The 16,124-nt window shown below is 34.9% G+C and overlaps 1 protein-coding gene across 4 annotated transcripts in view; it reads left to right on the forward strand.

Moving 5' to 3' along the window:
- The window catches only part of LOC106669863 (scavenger receptor class B member 1), a 142,154-nt gene that overhangs the window by 31,683 nt on the left and 94,347 nt on the right, over positions 1 to 16,124 (forward strand). The window contains exon 2 of one of the 4 annotated variants that reach the window (XM_014399682.2): positions 14,091 to 14,203. The exons of the other annotated variants lie outside the window; for them this stretch is intronic. The gene's annotated coding sequence lies outside the window, so the exon portion shown is untranslated. The remainder of the gene's footprint in view (positions 1 to 14,090; positions 14,204 to 16,124) is intronic. 4 annotated transcript variants of the gene reach the window in all.

Raw genomic sequence — 16,124 nt, forward strand, 5'->3', positions numbered from 1 at the left:
CAGCCGTTAACTTAAATATTTGACAGAAATCGGATATATTAGCGTGGCTTTTAATTAATATATATGTTGGTAGATGTTATCTCTCCCTGCTTATAACCCAGTTATCTGTCTATCCCACTATGCTTTATAGCATATTCCCATCATATCAGCTATTAACTTAAAAATATCATTGTTGGACGAAAATCGGATATATTAGCGTAGCTTTTAATTAACATATATCTTGCTAGATCTTATCTCTCCCTGCTTATAACCCTGATGTCTCTCTATTCAGCTATTTATGGATTTGAATATTGGTATATTTAATCAATAATGAGCTTCTTACATGGAATTTTCCTAACAAACGGTTATTTTATTTTTTCGATCAAATAATATTTTGTCCTCCTTTGAAAGCATGGAATGTTCAAACTTGGCTAAAATATTATAAAAACTGTTGGAATTTTCTTGAACATATCAATGTTAATGAACGATACCATTTTAGGATAAAGATAGCTCAGGGTTATATAAGCAGAGCGAGGCCAGGCCTTCACTTAATTTGTATACATGAGTTGCCTCTCCCTGCTTATATCCTTCATGTCTCTCCGCCCCAGAATGGCAGACAACAAAATACGTAATATATGCCTACCACACAGAACGTATATAAATATGTACTTAACCAAAAAACATGAGATGGAGATAAGTCAGAATTATAAGCAGGTCGAGTCAAACGCGAAGAACAGGAACGTTGTCTCGTTGAAACATAACTTTATTTCAATTAGGAAAAGGGAGTTATTTTGCTTTAAAACTTAATTTACTCTGTCAACCTATCAACTAACTGCATTGGTCAATGTCTGAAAATCGTACCAAAGAACAAAATGTATTTGAAGTCCTCCAGACGAAAAGCATGAGCTTTTTTCCAGAAATTGTCAGTGTCTGTTGTTGCTTCTAGTAGTTTAGCAACAAGCAAGCTTTTAGTTTATCAATGTTTATATTGGGTAGTCTGTACGTTTGGATTTCTGAGCAAAATTTTGTTATGACTTCGATGCGAACTTTTTCTCTTTTGCCAGACAGTCTATCTCAATCATAATTGACTATCTACTACTTTTTACTATCTACTATTTTTTAAGACAATATTTGAAGTCTTAATAATATAAATTTATAATTCCAACCAATATTGGATAATCCAATTGCGTAATTGACCTCATCTGACTACCCATATTCTATGCAATGAAACGTCAGAAGCATTCAAGGTGCTAAAACTGTTCACATACCACTTATTCATATTTTCATCTTCCGCCTTAGCCTTTTTTTAACCGCAAAACACAATATTTTCTCAAGACCTTGTATATAATTTGATAGTAGAAAATGGGGTGCAAAAACGGCAAGGGTTACAAAATTATATAAAGTATTACTCGCAGACATAATAGCTACATTCATATAATCAGGGAAGATTGAAAGACTACTTAATTAAGCGGTTAGAAAATTTTAGAGAAAATTTTGGGCACCGAACCCAGGACTATGTCTGAAAAAAAATCAATAGCTGATCTAACGTGTCCAGTTATTCAGATATACTATTTTTAATTAATTACTAATAAATGATCAAGTATATAATTAGTACTGTACCATTTTGCCGAGCGGAAAGACATAAAAATAAACAGATTTTCATTCAAACGAGCCCATTTATAAACCATAATATAACTAGAATATAAGCTATTGAAAAGCTTTTAACATTTCAACAAGTCATATACATGTAAATTGGCACAATTATAAATATTTTTTTGTCGTTCTTCGGACTACGCCGCCCTTGGATGACGCTTTTTGGTTAAAAAGAAGACGTTAGCCCAAATGAGCGAAGCAGGTTTGTTTGTCATGTCGTAAAATCTTATTTTATGGCCCGTCAATAAAAACCGCGTCCCATAAAAATTCTTTTGACGTCACTAGATTTTAAATTGTGAGAAAAACTTATAAATGCATTTTAGTGCTGTAAAAAATACACATTCCAAACTTATTTTTCCTTTGAATATAATGATAATTTTTAATTATTATATTAAACAATAATACTTTTCACACAATTAATACCAAATTGGACCACTTTGTTATTAAAAAAGATCTCATAGCTCATATGAAAAAAGATCTGATGTGCAAAGTTGACAATGAACACGCATATGAACAATAGATTCTTGTCTGTATTAAAAAAAAAATTAATTTATTCTTGTTATAATTCAACATTACAGTTAATTTTATCGCCTTTGTAATCGTTTTTTAGAAAATGATCAGCAGATCGTTTGCAAATTGTTTTAATAGCGCTAAAAAAAAATCACTTGGGAAAAGGTCAAACAATAGTAGGACAAAACCGGCTCAGCAAAAAATTTAAAAGGTTGCGAAATTATACATTTTTAATTCATGCAAATACACAGACGTAGATGTATTTAAAAAAGGGACAATTTTAAACTTCAAGAGTATTTAACAACTTGCGATTGCTTATAATTAAATAATTGCTTTAGTTCAATCGTCGCACGTGAAATAAAGTATAAGTTTCCGACAAGGGATTCGAACAGGAATTTATGAATTTTATGACTTTTAACCGAAAAATTGACTAGGTAGCAAAGTGCACGTGGAGGAAAATAAACAATGTGTCCTTTCCAGAGGTCGTTGACAAAGTGCATGAAGGGGAAAATGAGCTATTTGCGGTTTTTGCGTTTATATTGCATTACTTTACCACGAACGTGATCAAACCGCAATTTACATACGGGGTCTTTAAACTTTGCAGTGTGTAATATCATTATTTCATTTGACGCATCCGTAGATGCAAAACGATGCCTGGGTCTGGCAATATATAAAACATTGAAGAGGAACCGAGGAAATAGTCAGGGGATGAAGAAACACAAAAAATGCAAAAGTAAGGTAGCGACAACCATAAAAAAATTAATATTTTACAAATTACTGGAAGCTATCCAAAAAGATACAAAATTTTGATTATTCCAGTCCATATAAATTTTTTTGTAATATAAAAAACAAAAATGGAAAAGAAAATAAACTCAGGTTTAACAACAATTATTCAGAAATCGTGAGATGCGGTCTGGAGTGATGTAGGTTTCAGAAAAAACATTTTCTTTTCGTACCAACGTTTCGATCTTTATTGAGATCATCTTCAGGGCTCAAAGTGTTTGTTTTCTGTGTAATTGTGCCATTCTTGCGTGTCGTGTTGAGAGTGCCCATTATTTATCAATAATAATGATACAAGTGCACTCTTCAGCGGTATGTATACTAAAAAAAATAGTACAAAGCCTTTTAAAATAAAATAAAAACTTGAAATTTAAAAAATAAAGTATTTACGTACAGAAAAATAAAATATGATTTACCATCAGAACTTAATGTGAAACTCCAGCAGAACTGAGCGTATCCTTTCCATTCAAGAAATGGCTAAAATTAAATATAACATGAAATTGACACAGAAGAAAATTTGAAATTTGATAACATGGAAATAACCCAAAATTTAAAAAAATATCATAAAGTGTAATAATAATAAGGTTTAAGGTAAAAAGGCTCTTTACAACTTTGCATACCTAGTCCAATATTGGTCTGTATTTACCTCCAACATTGCCTAGAGATTTTCCTTAAGTTTAAAGCTTTTTACCAGAACCCCAAGATTTTTTTAACCACTCGCGATATATATATATCCTTCTGGATTAGGAGTAGGCATTTCACCCTGTAAAGGTCGCACAAACAAAGGACAATTTTTGCTGTTTCTTCTTTTCCTGGCAATAGACACTGACTTGTTTCTGTCGTATACCTCCTGAGTCCTAATTGTCCGTTCAGCAGGGTGATTCTAGTCCTCATTCTTCCTAGGTTTAGTATTCTACCGTAAGGTCCTTTGACGAAATTTTTTGCACGATTCTTTCCCGGAATACATTCCAATAGATCCGAGGGCTTATTTATTTTTATTAACCCATTGCTGGTTCTACAGTTTTGACAAAAAGGTTCAGTTCATATATGTGTCCTGATTTAACTTCCCTTGGCGAAGTTTATCGGCCTCATCGTTGCCATTCTTTCCTGGATTTCCTGCGAAAAATCGTAATGGCCTTTTTTTGCCAATGTCTGTCAGGACCTTAAAGCAATTCTGAACTTTTGTCTATGCCCTGCCGCTGCCTTTAGCATCGCCTGGCTGTTCGAGTACTCGTCTATTCTTTTGTTAGTAACATCCAGATTCTTGATTTCCCTGGCCTGAAAGACAGTGGCATATTGCCCAAGGCTTATATGAATTCTAGTCCTTGGTTTAGTAACATAACCAGCTGACCCAGCTACAAGTAATAAAATAATAAATTGACAAATGCTTGGTTATTTTACTACATAGCGTAGTAGTTTCAAAATAATGAATAATGAACTCAGAATAATTATATGCAAATAATTTATAGCCGGTATAAACATTGGGCAAGAAAATATTTGTACGAAAAAGGTAAAACGTCCTAATCAGGCCTGGCTACTATCTGTAGAGAGAAAGACGACATCTTAAGTTCGAAGAGATCAGTTTGTCCGCAAGGTATTAAAAATATAAAAAAAAGTTTTATAAGGTAAAAATAATAGTAAATAAATAAAATATATTTTTTCTTCTCAAAACTAATTGAATCCTAAATATTTCACAAAACTTTATACTGGAATTAGGGTCTTTACCGATCGATTTGGTCTGCCTATACTGCTGGGTTGGTTTATCGGACGCGTTTCGGCATTTCGCCATCTTCAGTGCGCCCGTGAAATTCGAAACGCGACTGACACACCAACCTAGGATTACCAGACCAAAATTTATCTACCGACCAACTTTCAGATTCATCAGTCAGCAGACAACATGGAGAAATAACAAAGTTAACTTTACGCTATTTAAAATTTGAACTTTGCAAATATGTAAGAAACGATTGAATGATTTCTTCTGTTCAGCTATCATATATAATTCATACATTTCAAAATTATTTTCTCTTTTATGACAAACTATATCATATATATGGTATACCATATATTTATATAAATATTTCCAAAAGAGATATTTCTAGTGGAATTGAAGGGGTTGCTTTTATTGCCTACGTGATACACAGGTTTGTCAATCTTTGTACGCTGCCTAATGTTTGGTTAGGCTGTTTTTGATGAGTTTTGGTAAACCAAATTAGTGGGCCAAATGTACGCAGTTCAAGAGAAGGTACAAATTTTTCAGTTTGCGTCACTACGCGTAAAATTTTTTCGCCAGATTTCTTTTTAGCAAAAAAAATTTATGGCACAAAGTTTTTCTTGTAATTTGTTTATTCCACCATGAAGGACGGTTTATCGCGTCGTAATAAATATAGCCGTTCAAATAATCAAGGCATCTGTCATGTGATTCGTGTAATTCTGGGTTTTCAGAATCGTCGACTTCCTTGAGATGTTGTCTCGGTCTTAAAACGATAAATCATCGGCATGGAACATCCAGTAATTAACGTAATTGACGTCAACATATTTTGGCAGTAACGACGGAGTTCGTTTTGTCAAATGAGGAAATTTATTTTCCTTGTTTTTATTTATTTCACGTACCCGAAGCTTAAGAACACAGTCAATATTGACATGGCAAAAGGAAATTAAAGGACGGCAAACCTGCCAAATACGGTGTATAAACGCTTTTAAGCCGTTGCGGCCTGCTCAAGGAAACAAATACGAAGACGTTCCCGGTATCTTTGAAAAATTTCGTACGAATTTATAATGAGCCTTGAAACACATGGGGTTTTTTGACCCTGTTTGTAGTATAAGGACGATTCGAACAACTATCACCCGACATCCACAAATATGTCAAAATTTGAAAAGATTATCACAAACAGGTTTTTGTCGATATCATGCTGCTCGGCCACCTTCGGAATTTTTATTATTTTTTGTTACTAAATCCGACGTCTGTGATAGTTTTGAGGAAAACATGAAAAAAAGTAAATTCCTAAATATTTTCGCGGGCTGCATTGTATGGAAAATTGGTTCAACTTTACAGCAAATTCTCGTCCAACTTGATATTCCGATAACATAGAATTACGGAAATTTTTGTTTTTTATGATCCGGAGGTCAAGTCTGACAATTGCTTTAACGAACATTTTGACTGGTCTTTCTCCTAATTCATACATCCATTTCTCGATTCTTCACATAAAATGTAAAACTTATTATATTTTGGCAAATTTCCTGTGAGGAGTTTGAGTTTTTCTTGTAGAAAAACACTACTGTAATCAGTTTGGATGGATCTTCCAGAGTCAAGCTTGACCCGAACTGAATGCCGTATGATGGACGGTGCAAACTCTGTTATTAAGTGTAAAATATTAAACTGTCACTGCTGAAAATTTGAAATTTCTTCCTTGTGTAATTGTGTAATAATCAATGTACATAGAGAAAATAGTGCTAGTTGTGAACAAAAGTTCATGCTGTGCGATGGCTTGGTATATAGGATGTTTGATAATATGCAGTGAACTGCTGATTACTAAATGTTAGTGCAAACAATTTCCTCTTAGTGGGATATTATTGAAAAAGATAGCCAATGAACTTACATTAACATCTTCTTGGTGTGAGCTAAACAAAGGTTTATGCTGTATGGCTGGTTTGTCGCTGAAAAAAATTATTGTAGAATATTAATGTAGCAATCAATGAACATATTAGGTTCATATATTCCTTAGTGCGACCGTTGTCTAGAGTTCAGCATGCTATTGGAAAAATATATGGTAGACACTAGTAATCTACAGAATACCAAAGTACTTGTTAAACTTAAGTGCGAGCAGTCCAAAGATCATACTATATGAGGGATGGATATACAGTATGATATGTATACCTCTAATATGCTGTACTGATTACTAAACTTTGCCTGCTGAAAAATCCCTTCTATGGGCAAACCACTTTTCAATTTTCTATGTGCAAAGTTTACCCAAAGTACATGCTTTATGTGTGGTGTTTAGTGACCGTTAATTAATGATTATTTAGAGATCGTAAGATCCAGACCGCATTTCACGATCTTCAAATATACATGCTTTATGTTGGACGGACTATAGACAGGTCGATGTTCGAACTACTGAATATTAAGCAGTGCTATACAGAAAATCACTCTTTGTGCCATTAGACATCCATTACCAACTTCTAGGTGTGATGTGCCAAGTTGCTGTATGATCAATAGACGTACAGTTAGGTGGGTAATCTACTGCGAACTACTAAATATTAAGCTGCACCTGCTGTAGATTCCTTCCTGTACAAATGGACCTACTTTAGCACTTTCTAAGTACGAGGTTGCCCTTAACTTCATGTTCTTTGGTCGGTAGATGTATATTACTCCGGTGAACTGCGAATACTGACTCTCTCAGACATACATTCCTTGAAATAGAATATCATTACAGAATCATTAAATTAACCTTCCCTTGGTGTGAGCATGACCTAAAGTTCATGCTTCATGATGGACAGATCTATAATATGGTGGATACTCTACTGTGTACGGTTGAATAACTAGGCTGTGCCTGAAATATGTATGTTCTTCTTTCATTGGACCTTTTTACCTCTTTCTAAATTGCTAAATGCTCTATGATGGATGTTTTATAGTTGGCATATTACTATGTACGACTGAATATTAAACCGTGCCTTCTAAAACCTTCTTCTTTACACCCTGCCTTATGCCATTGGACCTACTTTACCACCTATCGGTGGACGGTTAGCCAAAAGTTCATGATCTATGATGGTCTATTTATGGTCAATATCTTAGATAATCTAGCACTATGAATATTAATTTGTGCCTGCTAAAAGCCCCTTCCTGTGGCAATGGATCTTCTTTGGGTCTCCTAGAAGGTGTCTAGGTGTGAGGTGACCCAACCTCCAAGCTCCACGAAGGACGGATGCCCATTATCAAATATAATTGTAACAAGGAAAACCGTTTTATGAATGAAAGCTAATTAATTAATTCATATATTAAAAATGTTACGAAATTGTACAAAATTGTCCTTTTGTTTTTATAATTGGTCACAGCTGATGTCATGTAACACATAACTTAAATGTTATGCCCTGCCAACGAGCCGATCAGGACGCGGCCACCCAAGCGTGAAACAATTAAAACGCCAAAAAAGAATTGTCACAACATCCTTGAAAAAGTGTCCACATACACGTGCGCTTGTCATAATTCTTGGATTAAAGCTTGCACGCTTACAAAGTGCGGTTGGTGGCGTTCTCACGAGCCGGCAATTAAGGGCTGCGGTCATCATTCATGAAATCGAAACAGTTAAGCCATTAGCCGTCCTTCAGACCGGTGAAACCCCCGGACCCAAATGACCCCCGGGGGCACGGCTCCCCGTCCATTCCAAATCTTTTCTTTCTCATGCTCCTTTCAACATATCCAGGCACACTTTCCAGTACTAATTTCGGACTGCCGAAAAGCCCGACACTGATCGTTTGCTTAAAGAGAGAAGTACGTTAATATCAAACTTAAATTCAGCACGTTGTAAACCCAATAAAAAATCGCATTCCCATTAAACACAAAATAACTATCATTTAATTGTGTTTAATGATTATTATAAGATCGTGAGATGCGGTCTGGTGTGATGTAGGTTCAGAAAAACATTTTCTTTATCGTGCCAACGTTTCGATCTTTATTGAGATCATCTTCAGGGCTCAACAAGTGATTGTTGTCGGTGTAGATGTGTCGTTATTGAGTCTGTTGAGAGTGCCTACACATTAAACACACATGGTGTTTAATTTTGTAAATGAACATAGCGAATAACAATAGCATAAGAAAATGTCTAAGTTTTTAGGAAGTTACACATCATACGAACAGAATTTGAAGAGAAAATTTAGGAATTTTTCAGCTTGGATGTATTCAATGTTAATAAATCTAGGGGACGTCGAACCATTTTCCATTTAACTGTTGAGTATCGAATCGACCAAAAGGTAGAGTTATTTAAAAGATCGGGTGCTGGTCAACCGAATAAAAATACCCACTTTTGCTGACCTTTCGGAGATATATTTTCTTCTTCCTCATGGTCTATAATTTAACGCTTTACTATATCTCAGCAACTACTAACTTGGTGACTCTTATAAACTATTCAAATTTAGCATTTATGATTTTGTCTTAATAATTGAGTCAATATTTAGAAATTTGTAAAAATGTAAAAATGATATTGATAACATTAACAATATTTTTCAATTAATTAATCTTTGTATAACGTATTAGTTGAGATAAAAAAGTCAGTGTCCCGAGCGGGATTCGAACCCATGAGATGGGAAGTTGGTGTCCGAGTGGACCGAAGTCACGATAGCTCAAGTGGTAGAGCAGGGGCGAATTTAGCCGAAAGTCGTGGGTTGATAACATTATTTTTCAATTAATTAATCTTTATATAAGGTATTGGTTGAGATAAAAAAGTCAGTGTCACGTGCGGGATTCGAACCCACGACCTTTGGCTAAATACGCCGCTGCTCTACCACTTGAACTATCGTGACTTCGATCCACTCGGACACCAACTTCCCATCTCATGGGTTCGAATCCCGCTCGTGGCACTGACGTTTTTATCTCAAATAAAAACCTTATATAAAGATTAATTAATTGAAAAACGGTATTCGGTCAATCGGACCACGAACTCTAATGAATTAACAATATTAACAACAATAAATTTGTTTTATTATTAACAGCCCTAAGTTTAACCAATAGGTACTGGGGCAACGACTAAGCTAAATAACTTATAAAATATTCTTCAGAAAAACTAATAAAGTTATAACAAGAAATAGTTTAAAACTGATGAACCAATCTGATGAGCATTTATGTGGTGGCATTTCTTTTTACCAAGTAATATTCAACTGACCTTGATATTCCATTCAATAAATTCACTAATTTCGTGGTCCGCTTGACCAATTAATATATTACAATTAATTAAGTTATTAATTTTTATCTCGACTAAAAACCTTAATTAATTCCATTAATGTTAAAAGAAGTTTAGTACCGAAACAACGAACAAAAAACGAAATTCCTAACTTAAATTTCATAACTATAATATCATGAACTTAAAATGTAAAACGTTATTCTGACTAACCAACGTAGTATCAATCTCCTTTCTGTTTTTCTCGCCCCAAATCAAACCTGCATAAATTTCACTTGTTTTCATACTTTCGGTTTGTGTGTTACAAGGTTTGTTGTTAATTTAATATGCAAAGTCTCTTTTATGTTTCTTTTATTTGATTTATTTTTGTGGTGTAATATTTTTGCGTTCCAAAGTTAAACTGGTGTTGTAGCTTTTCCAAATTCCCAACTTAAATTTCATAACTATATCATGAACTTAAAATGCAAAACTTAATTCTGACTAACCAATGTAGGTAGTATCAATCTTCTTTCCGTTTTTCTCCGCTCAAATCAAACCTGCATAAATTTCACTTTCAACTTTCGGTTTGTGTGTTGCAAGTGTTTCGTGTCAATTTAATATGCAAAGTTTCTTTTATTCTTCTTCTTTTTTCTTTAATTTTATGGTATAATATTTTTGGCGTTTCAAACTTAAACTGGTGTTGTAGGTCAATGTTTTGATAAGGAGGTGCAATCCTGTCTAAGTTATTGCAATCTAAAATATGTTGTTGTATGCGCAAATATGATCACTTAAATAACTTATATGACATTAAATGATAGTAAATAAAATATGACCACATTTTTGTCGCCGAGAATCGAATAGTTTACACGACATTTGAAAACTGGCAAAAAGGAGAGAAAATTCGAAAAGTGGATTGAGATGGGAAGTTGGTGTCCGAGAGGACCGAAGTCATCATAGCTCAAGTGGTAGAACAGCGGCGTTTTGAGCCGAAGGTCGTGGGTTCGAATACCGCTCGTGACGCTGACTTTTTTATCTCAACCAATACCTTACATAAACATATACACTATATTGGACATCTCAATTATAATAGTTTCTGTTTCGTCCAGCCTCTGGAACTGCTGACGTTCTATTATTTTGGACATGTCTGCATAAAATAAAATGCTAATCAGATTATCCGCTCGTGTAATACACGAATTATTGAACACATCCGACTCTTCGGATCTCTTTGTTTATTATTTATCTGATGGTTTATTTATTTTGTATATGTAGGCCGAACTGGAATAGTGGGAGTCTCTGCTCACTGGGAGCTAACGAAGGGGATCTCTCGGCACATAAGGTGCAGTTGTATTTAGAAAGCTGTCTCGGGAAGACTTCCGCCAGTTATTCAATCCCGGTGAGAGGAGACTGGAGACGGCCGAGATCTTCAGACAAACGTTGCACATAGGAAATACAAATATTAACAACAATATAAAAAAAATCACGACCCTCAAACCTTCCGCCAGAATCTGGTGAAAGAACATCCGATTCCGAAAGGAATAGCTCGGATCTTCCCTTCCGACTCTCCTGATCCGTCTGGAGCTACGTAAATACCGGTCAGTGAAGGAAGAAAGTACTATTTCAACTTCCTGTTTACGCTTACGTAACCTGTGATCCGGTGTGTTCTCTTGACTTAAAAACTGTTACATTTATAAAAGGCATTTAATTAATCGTCACAGTTTGTTACACAACGGGGTTAAATTCTTAATAACCCAGAAAAAAAGGTTTTCTACGGTTAGAATGATTTTTGTTAGCGGTTTAAAGAAAAGGCTAACTTCGAATCGCTTATAATCTCTGATCAATCGTTGTCTTGTTACGGCTTCGCAGCGGTCTGCGGTTCTTTTAATCATGCTCTATTTACGCTCATAATATCAGTTTAAATTATGAAAAACAGGAAAGTTATAGATTTTTCAATATAAATCATTATAAAATATGATCACTTTTAGTCGATATTTTAACACAAGATTTTCTTTGTTTTAATATTCAAAATCTAGAAATATCCATTGAAAGTTTATATACACCAAATCAAATTTTATTTTTACATGAATAAAAAGAATTATATATTTTAACACACAATGATTTGTTTATTGCCATAAGAGAAAACCACACTGATAAAAAGTCAGTCAGGAGAAAAAATTGGCTTCAGTAATTCTGACAAGTAGAAAATCACATAAAACAAGGGCCTTGCAACACCCTGGCCAAAGAAAGACACCATAAATCAAATCATAAATTTATTTTTATCTCTGATCCATCGGCAAAGATACACGCGTTGCGTAGGAAGATTGTTCGGAAGGATAAGAAACAAGTTTATTTCAATGATTGAAATTTAGAAATATCGATGGAAAGATGACAATGAATAATGAGCACTGGAGTGATTAAAGAATTCAAGAAAAAGATAAGGAAGGCTAAAGAAACGGAAAAAATACTGACTGGAACCAAATTACTGAATCATCTTTGGAGTATTAGACGATGTTGAATGTATTCAAATAGTACTTTTTTTTTCTCCACGATCTGTTATTTAATATCGTTTGAAATCTGGCAGGCAGATAGTTCCAGTTGATTTTTTCCGATGTTAAAGCATGGAAATACTTGCATTTATGCAATGAAAATCAGAACTTAATGAAAATTTATTTTAGTTAGATATTAAAGTACTTGCACAATAACATTTCACCTGCTAAATGTTTAGCAATTATTGTTTTTTTACGGAAAAAATGAAAACAACATTAATTTTTATATTACAATTAATTAAGGTTTTTAGTTGAGATGGAAAAAAGTCAATGGCACGAGCAGGATTCGAACCCACATTTTCATCTCAACTAAAAACCTTAATTAATTGTAATGTACTAATTGGTCAAGCGGACCACGAAATTAGTGAATTTAATGAATTAAAATGAATACACTTCACTAAAGCTCTCCGTGGCCATTTCATTTGTCGTCGAGATTCCAATCCGATTACACGACATTTGAAAAATGGCAAAAAGGAGGGAAAACTCATAAGGTGGGGTTGAGATGGGAAGTTGATGTCCGAGTAGATCGAGGTCACGATAGCTCAAGTGGTAGAGCAGCGGCGTATCAAGCCGAAGATCGTGGGTTCGAATCCCGCTCGTGCCATTGACTTTTTTTCATCTCAACTAAAAACCTTAATCAATTGTAATGTATTAATTGGTCAAGCGGACCACGAAATTAGTGAAATTAATGTTTATTAAATCCATTAGATTTCGTGGTCCGATTGACCAAATAACATCTTTCAATTAATTAATCTTTATGCAAGGCATTGGTTGAGATAAAAAAGTCAGTGTCACGAGCGGGATTCGAACCAACGACCTTAGGCTAAATACGCTGCTGCTCTACCACTTGAGCTATCGTGACTTCGATCCTCTCGGATGGCAACTCTCCATCTCAACCTACAACCGTACGAATTTTCTTTTTGCCCTCTAGCCATCCCTAACCATTAATTTTTATGTAAGGTTTTGTATGTTAATAAAACAACTGGGCAAATGTACATGATTTATAGTTGAAAAAAGTTCTTATCAAAAATGTTCGTCATAACGCTTTAGCATTACTGTAGGTTTATTGACTGAGCATTGCCAGGGACATATTGGAAAATATTGCGAGTTACAGAAGATAAAAGGAAATCTCAGTACATATTACATTAGAAAATAGAGATGTCGAGAAGCAGACTAAAATAACCAAGAACCGTTAAATTGATCGGAAACGTGCTAACTCTCAGCCCTCAAAAGGAATTTCACAAAATATCACATGCTAAGAATCTCTCATTCCGGCATACATAAGAAGCTAATAAATGTCAAGACAAATTAGTTATAGGTAGTAAGCTAGGAGTACAATAGGGCAGAAGGTTCTTTCGTCACGTCAGTAAAAAATGTACTGACACAGTTGTAAGGTGGCCTTGTGTAGTTTAGGTCAAGATAATCGTAACTGCACAATGTCACAGGTTTTCTTTACTTAGAGAAATTGGCCGTTGATCGTGCAATAATGGTAACCTCATTGCTCTACAGGGGCGAACTGAAACGTCTTACCTAACACTCATTCTAGGAAGAATGCGCATTTCAATCTCACATCCTTCAAAAATAATTAGACCGTTGAGAATAATTATTACTTATACGGGTGATGCAGGCTTTCGTTATCGTTGATGTGCACAGCGGGCCAAACCGACCGTTAAAGTCTAACAAAGTAGTTTGACCGACCGTTGAAATCTCCGAGACCCCGACGGAACGAGTGTGTTAAAAGGTTGTTTTTCATTTACAGCGTCCTTGGGAAAATGGGTCTTATGCTTCAGCGAGTCGTCTGATGTGAGATTACCAGCTCTTAATCCTCTGAGGACAGTCTCGCTTTGTTTGTGCAACGAGTCATTCTTTCCGGTAAGTTATGCATCACGTTCTGCACATGCCGGCCGCTAGTAAATTGCAACGTTTCGCAACTGTGGCGGATCAACTTTAACGAGTGGTTTTACCTGTTAAAAAGGATTTGAATCCGCGGAAGTGGTTTGTAAATAAGGTTGACCGATCAGCATGTCAAATAAACCTATCATATGAACCTTTTAACAAAATAACAAGAAAACCACAATATCGTAATAATATTTATTTACTGGATCCTATACAATATCAGCTGACTCTGAGGCGTCTGGAGTTGTACATTTCTTAAACCATTGGTCACTCATTTATTTTTGGTCGGTTAATTTACTTAAGTTTTTTAACCCAATCCACCTCCCCGCCTTACCTAAAGGAGACCCCCTACTAGCGGACCTTATGTTCCTTACCCACACGCCACTAATTAGTTTCTATGATTTGCAAATTTAGGGGATCTTACGGTACGTAATTGTTTCCTTCGGCCTTGCCCTAAAAGGAAGGCCCAAGGAAGGTAAGGAAATATTTTTCTTATTATTAATGTACCTAACCTAATATCCACTGGGCCAGGTTGCTTCCTCCACACAGCTTTTTGATCTCCTAGTCCTAGATGTCGTGTACTTTTTGCAGTCTTTCGGTGAACATGTAGTAATTCTTTTAAACCATAGCTCGACACCTCTCATATAGCCTGCCCAATTCCGCATACTTTTGGCTACTGATTATATTTCTGAACCCAGGCTGGTTTCTCACCCATACGTTTCGTTCTTCTTTCCTGGTCCTGACCTGCAATTTCTGTAATGTTTTGCTGTCTGTAGTATCTCGCAGCATACGGCAAAACCATTGTCCTACAGTCTGGTTTTTAGTAGAACATAACAAACAAAACAATTTTTTACAGGATAGAGTGCTCCGTCGACTGGAAATTGAATGATCGATCATGAATGGGTATTTTATCTCCGTGATAAATCATGTCTTCGTTTTTCAACCGTAGAGATCTGGTTAGCAGTTCATTATAAGACTTAATTTGGAGTATTCTCTTGTCAAATTAAACATTCCATAACACACTTTTATACTATTTTACACTAAATCTAAATCGTCGGCGAAAATTAGACGGAGTAGATTTAGAAATTAGACATATCCATTTTAGTAGCTTGACCTGCCCAATCTACTTTGTTGAATATATCTTGTAAAATTTATGAAAACAACGAACAACTCTTGGCCCACACTTTCCTTAGTTATTTACTGAAATTCCACCTAATGAAAATTAAACTTTTGCTGAAGAATTCTTCTATAAACCTAATGATGCTGGTGACAAAATCAAGGCTTTCTTGACAGAGTTGAACGTCTTCTGTATGTGTCTGCCTATTTATGTAAAAAAAAGGAAGAAAATGTTATAAGAAATTTATACTAATGTCTGGAAAAAACAAAAAGTGAAGGACTTCGAGACAAAACTAAAATACTTAAGAAGAATAAAACGAAAGAATGTCAGATTATCTAATAAAATCAGATTACTGAACTAAACAAGAAATGCACATGACTAACTAAAGAACAAGCATGGTACATAGAAGCCGAAATATTTATTGCATTTTTATAAAAAAAAAAAATGTAAATGGACTAAGTGTATGGGCAGATGTAACTACTTGCCAACAGAATGATGAGCTAAATAGGAAGAAACAGAAGAGAAGGAAAACATAACATAAAAACAATTACAAGAAAAAAAATCTTGGAATAGGGAAAAAATAAACAGGAGAAAAAAATCCTGAAGATGATTAATTCCCAACATAAATTTTAGACTTTTTATCAGTGTATATTTAAATAATAGCTCTATTTATTTATAAGGTGAAAAAAGTCGATCTGCCGGCAAAGAAGAAAACAAGATAATAAAGGGGCATGGGCCTGAGCGTTGACACGGTGACTCATCTCTATAAAGGTACTGGGT

Source organism: Cimex lectularius, unplaced genomic scaffold (genome assembly GCF_000648675.2).
Source record: "Cimex lectularius strain Harlan isolate CLEC.00 unplaced genomic scaffold, Clec_2.1 scaffold76, whole genome shotgun sequence".
Classification (NCBI taxonomy): domain Eukaryota; kingdom Metazoa; phylum Arthropoda; class Insecta; order Hemiptera; family Cimicidae; genus Cimex; species Cimex lectularius.